A 5567-nucleotide genomic window follows, 5' to 3' on the forward strand; every position below is an offset into this window, starting at 1 on the left:
CACCTATGTTGGTGATTGATTTTAAATATGAATTCAAGGCATTTTGATGGTTTATAATTATTAATAATGATCGTCAACAACATACACCCCAACAGTACATCTGTGTGTTGAATTAGAGTTTCTAGCCCACATGAGAAAGTCTGATTCCTAAAACTTTTGGTCTAGGAGTGCACATGAGATGCTCTATGTGTTTGGTGGGTGCCATTTTTCACATTAGTCATTTTTACAATTAATGATTGTATACAGCTAGTAGCCACACACTGTAGTAAGGTATTGTATGCCAAAAGTTGTTAAGGTGCTTTGGCAGGTATGCTAAAAACAAGGCATCTTTAATGAGTAAAGGCCTACCGTTATTAATATCTTTTGCTGGCAACTTGTTTTCTTCACTCAACCTTGAACGGTTATATATTATAAAATATCTTGAAAGCATCCTAGACACGACTTCTTGATGTTTATTTAATCGCTGAAGGACCTAGTAGTACATCACCAGTTCTCTCCCCTAGTTCTTTCTTTCCCTAGCATCCATGGCTTCTCATCCCTACCTCAAGAAAGTTCATCGATTGTTCTTCCGCATGTTGTTTTCTATTGGAGTTGATCCATTTCTTGCAATATTGACAATCGCCTTTTTGATGTTTGCTGAAGAAGATGGCTATGTTGATTGCTTTGAATGCATAAATGCATTAAATGAGTACCATATCTTGGTTATGGTTGATTCTATGAGAAAATTTGTTGTTGACCTTGTTCATCTTGTATCGGGTGACACAAATAGCAGCTCTCCTGGTGCGAAAGAAGTTATTGAAAGAATTGATTTCTACCTCAACAATATTTGCTCTGAGGCCCTGGGAGATTTACTTGAAGAATTTGAGATCCAGGAATTAATCTATGAATACGCTCAAGATCATGATGAACGTCTGATGGAAGAAATTTGTGTTAGACTGGTAAGAATACTACTCAATCTCAATCTCAACAAATAATCCTAGGTGATGTTTAGGGTTTCATGGGTTAAAGGTTAGGATTTGCTGATCGCGATCAAAGTTGGATTTAATGGGAGTGCTAGGAGGAAAGGAAGTTTCTCTAAGGGTCAGTTTGGATGTAGATATTGGAGGACTAGCGATGAATTAGGTACCAATGCCAAATCAGACTAGTAATGGAAATGAGCTATAATACCAAATCGTATGTTTGGATGTAGATGAAATTGCTATCTAGAATCCAGTGAGATGGCAAATACCAAATCATGTTTGGTTGTAGATCTCATCAAATTGGGAATGCGGCTACTTCACGGGATGCGTGGTGACGTATGGTGGGAGGCCACCTTGCTAGCTTCCTTGCGTTCTCCTCATGCTCAACTATGGATTCACGACCCTCTCCATCCCTGGCCATGGCCCTATGTGACTATGCCCCTATGGCTCTGAAGGTAGGGACAAGATCGAGCGCAGGGAAGCATATCCACCTCCATCGCTGCTAGGGAGACAAAGAGCACATCATCGCTACCTCCAAGGAGCGAAGGAGCCCGTTGTCTCCATGCCTTCCGTTTGTTCTGCCACCAAGGAGCAGAGGACTTGGGGAAGAAGCAGATCTAGTGGCTGAACTTATCGAAGAAGAGAATCTGGATGTGGCTAGACTTGGGGAAGAAGCAGCTAAGGATGTGGCCATCATCCATTGAGGAAGAAGTAGGTGAGGACTCATGGAAGAAGCTCGAGCATCGGCAGCAGGGTCCTTTGGTGTATGTGGCCGACGACAGAGGTGGCCGGAGGTGGAAGTGGGAGGCTAGGTGGAGGTGAGCGGCCATGGAGACGATGAGTGACAAGGTCCTCTAATTCCACTCAATACGAAGGGGTTAGTCTCTGTATTGGGATAGGCCCCTTCTAGTTATAGTCTAAGACCATGGAAATGGGTCTCCATTGCCAAATCTCAATTCGACAAACATCCTAACATCAGCATTCGAGAAACATGATTCCAATTCCCAATTTTGGGCTCCAATATCGACATCCAAATGGGGTATAAGAGCTTTGGGTAAGGGTGGTGGGTGGTGCTAGTGACTAAGGAGAAAAATAGGTGGTGCAATGACTAGTAGTGGTGATAGACCTAACGATAGAGTATGCACCAAAGTTGGAGGTGTGTAGGGTGGAAGAGCATGACGAGACCTTGCTGGAAGTGGTAAGCAAGGTCTTTAGGAAAGAAGAATGATAAGAGCAAGAAATATCCTAGCCATGCAATTGGTATATATGTATCAAATTTGTCGCCGAAAGCCAATAATTTTCTTGTTGTATTTAAGGAGAATCCCTTTTTATAAATAGATTCATGATTTATCATGTCCATGTGTAGGGTATTGTAACCAACTTGGATGAATCTTCTAGTCAAGCCCAAAACACTCAAGATCAAGCCACAAGTGCTCAGATGCCTGAAACTACAGAGGAGGCAACAATTTTATCTTGGTCAACTAACTTTCTTGAAGAAATGTTAGAGAATGTGGATGTAAGGATGGAAAAATAGTTTTTATATCATGCCCATGAGGGATCAATTAATAATTAATGGTCGTACCAAATTCACTGCTATGTTGGATTAAGTAATTTCTTTCAAATTCTTTAGGAACTCCTATGTCAGCCAAATAACATTCCAAAATAAGAGAGAACTTTGCTTGTGATTTTATCTAATGCGTATCCATTGACTGAAGATGAACTATATGACTTCTTTAGCCGGTAACATGGTCTTCTCAACCATATTAAGCCTATACATGTTCAAAGTTTTACATTCAGAAATGAGCATGGTTATTTTGGTGAAATATTTAATATGGAACCATATATCATTGGCTTTATTGGTATTCCTATCAACAATGTAGTTAACTATAGCAAGAGAAAACAATAAGTAAACATTAAAATTTATAGAATTATGTACTTTCAAATTAAATAGCATGTCAAAAAATGAGAAGCAGATCCAAGACTAACTGTCATATATAAGGTATTTATGTTTTGTTTGTGGTGGTTACTTTTTAATGTATATATTCAACATTGTCTGGAGCAAATAAAAATATTTCTCTTGGTCATATTTTTTTGAAACTGATATTATGGAAAACAAGAACATATTTTGTAGAAAAATAGTATAATAGGGGTTTGCATGGGAAGTAGGACCCATGGTTATGACACTTAGGACATCAATGCTAAAATATGTAGAATTAGATCTCTATTCATTGGTGGACTTAGAGTTACCATACAAAAAATATTAATTGGTTCAAAAAATATCTTCTGTCTTTGCATGAACACATTTTTATATGACCTATTTTCCTTGATGACATTGAAATAAGACATTTTCATCCAAATGAGAGGTCATATGCACATTAAAATAACACAAAAGCGAATATATATGATAAGAGCCCTTAGGTTGTTAGATCGAAGTAATCCCCATAGCTTTATACATGTAGACATTCATCAACATATAACACAACCAAACAATAATTGTCATAAGCAACATGTTTGTCTAAAATTCCTTCTACACTAAGATTTAATTGCACTTGGCTCACCACTATGTTACTTAGTAAATTTCTAAAACTTAGCCTTTTTGAACCATAGGTGCTATTTTGACCAAAATCTTTCCATATTGTAAAATATTGCCTCATTCTTTAACAAATCAACATTTTATCTCAAATCAAACTTAGTTAGCATAGTTTGTGTGTTTCAAACTTTAGCATTCATGAATGCACTTTGTTTCTTAGACAAAACAATATTGAATATTCCTTCCACTAGTGAAACAATATCAATTCTTGTGCACTAGATCAACATCTACATGTTTGAAGATTGTTGGCCAGATGGCCTGCCAACAATGGAGAGAACAATAATTCCATAATGAACTTTTTTGTCATATGCATACTTTACATGGACAATTGTGATTCATATATTTTTCATAGAACTTTGGCCCTTCCTTGAAATAACTTATGTGAAGTCCAAGAAATCCTCCACAACGACATGCCAACATTTATTTGACATAAGCCACTAAATCAAGCATGCCTTGTCATTGCAACATTTCATTGATTGTTTTGTCTTTTTAAGAAGTAGCATGCATTGTATTTGAAGCACCTCAAACACCATCTTTTGGGAAAAAATGGTACCTATCAAATTAAAATATGAATGGAAATATTGTCCAAACTATCCTTGTAATTGAATTCATTACAATTGATGATGAAGTTCACAACATGTGACATCGTTATCATCCTTCAAAGATGATTCATGTTGATTCATTTATTTGTTGTTTCCATTTCATAGTATCTTGTATTCACATCCCCTCCTTTATTGATCATTAGTGGTAGCACCTAATTTGGAATGTTTTGCTCCTTGGGGTTAAGTTATATCCTTAAGTTTTAAAGTTCACAGGCGAATAGTTTATACATAGAGAATGAAAACACATCTCATGGGGGTGTTGGATAGTATTACAAACATTGTGCCTTTTTAAATACTCCCTTATTTCAAAACAAAAGGCATGGTTTGACTATTTGCACGAAAACACTATACTTTTGACCATTGATATCTCTTATATTGCATCGTTCAATACCTTAAAGTTGAAACTCATGATATAAAATACTTTTAAGTATTAATGCTACAATCTTAAAAGTTGTAAGTCATAATCTACAAACTCTTATTTTGAATGTTGGTTGAAGATTATAGGTTTGAACCTTGAAATATGTGCATGACTTATAAAAAATAAATGGAGGAATACTACAAAAAGTGGAATGGTTTGTAACTAAATATGACTTGAGACTTCCCAAGGGAAACACATATGGACATAAAAGGGTAGGATGGCAAAATGGTGATATGTGTAGGACCAAATCATACTTTTTTATTTAGTTTATATCACCTAGATTCATTCTGTTATCAGCACAAAGTAGTTATTTTTACTTTGTATCAATAAGTATATCTGCTTCATAAAAAAATTCTACTTGACCATGTTTCAATTTACCTGATATAAATTTGATGAATAAATATTGTTTTATGCATGCATATTACTTATGCATTTGTCTAACTTTCATCATTATATTTCCCCACATTGCAGCAACTATGGAGAAGTTGAAGAAATTGTTCTAGAGGAACCAAGACTAAGGCCTAATCCGCTTTGTGCCCTTATCATATTCTCCTCACCCAATACACTATTTAGTATCCTCGATGGAGATAAGAGGGTCCACTTCATCATAAAAGGGAAAGATGTGTGGGTTCAACGTTATGCTGAAGATAAGAGGGCCCACTTCACTATAAATGGTAAAACTTTATTCTGTTGAGGATAAGTGGGTCCGCTTTGTCACAAATGGAAATAGGGGGTCAAGGTATTGTTCTAAAGTGAAAGGGAATAATCTTTGTTGAACCTAGACACATAAGTATTTGGCACCGTATATCAAAATAAACTCCTTGGCATCGAAACTATATTTGCTAGATGGAATGGTTGTAACCCTATTGTCACTATGGACATGGTGGTGTTTATGTTATTAAGATCCAATATGGTTGATTATAATGGACCTAATGTTTTGATGTTGCATAAGATGAAAATTATTGTGCATGGTTAACATTATGGCACCAAGGCTATTT

The 5567-nt window shown here is 36.3% G+C and overlaps 1 pseudogene; it reads left to right on the forward strand.

The window, feature by feature from the left end:
- The first annotated feature begins 524 nt into the window (after positions 1–524).
- LOC136468868 (uncharacterized) lies at positions 525–5263 on the forward strand (annotated as a pseudogene).
- The last annotated feature ends 304 nt before the right edge of the window (positions 5264–5567 follow it).

This window comes from Miscanthus floridulus, chromosome 8, assembly GCF_019320115.1.
Source record: "Miscanthus floridulus cultivar M001 chromosome 8, ASM1932011v1, whole genome shotgun sequence".
NCBI classification, from domain to species: Eukaryota; Viridiplantae; Streptophyta; class Magnoliopsida; order Poales; family Poaceae; genus Miscanthus; species Miscanthus floridulus.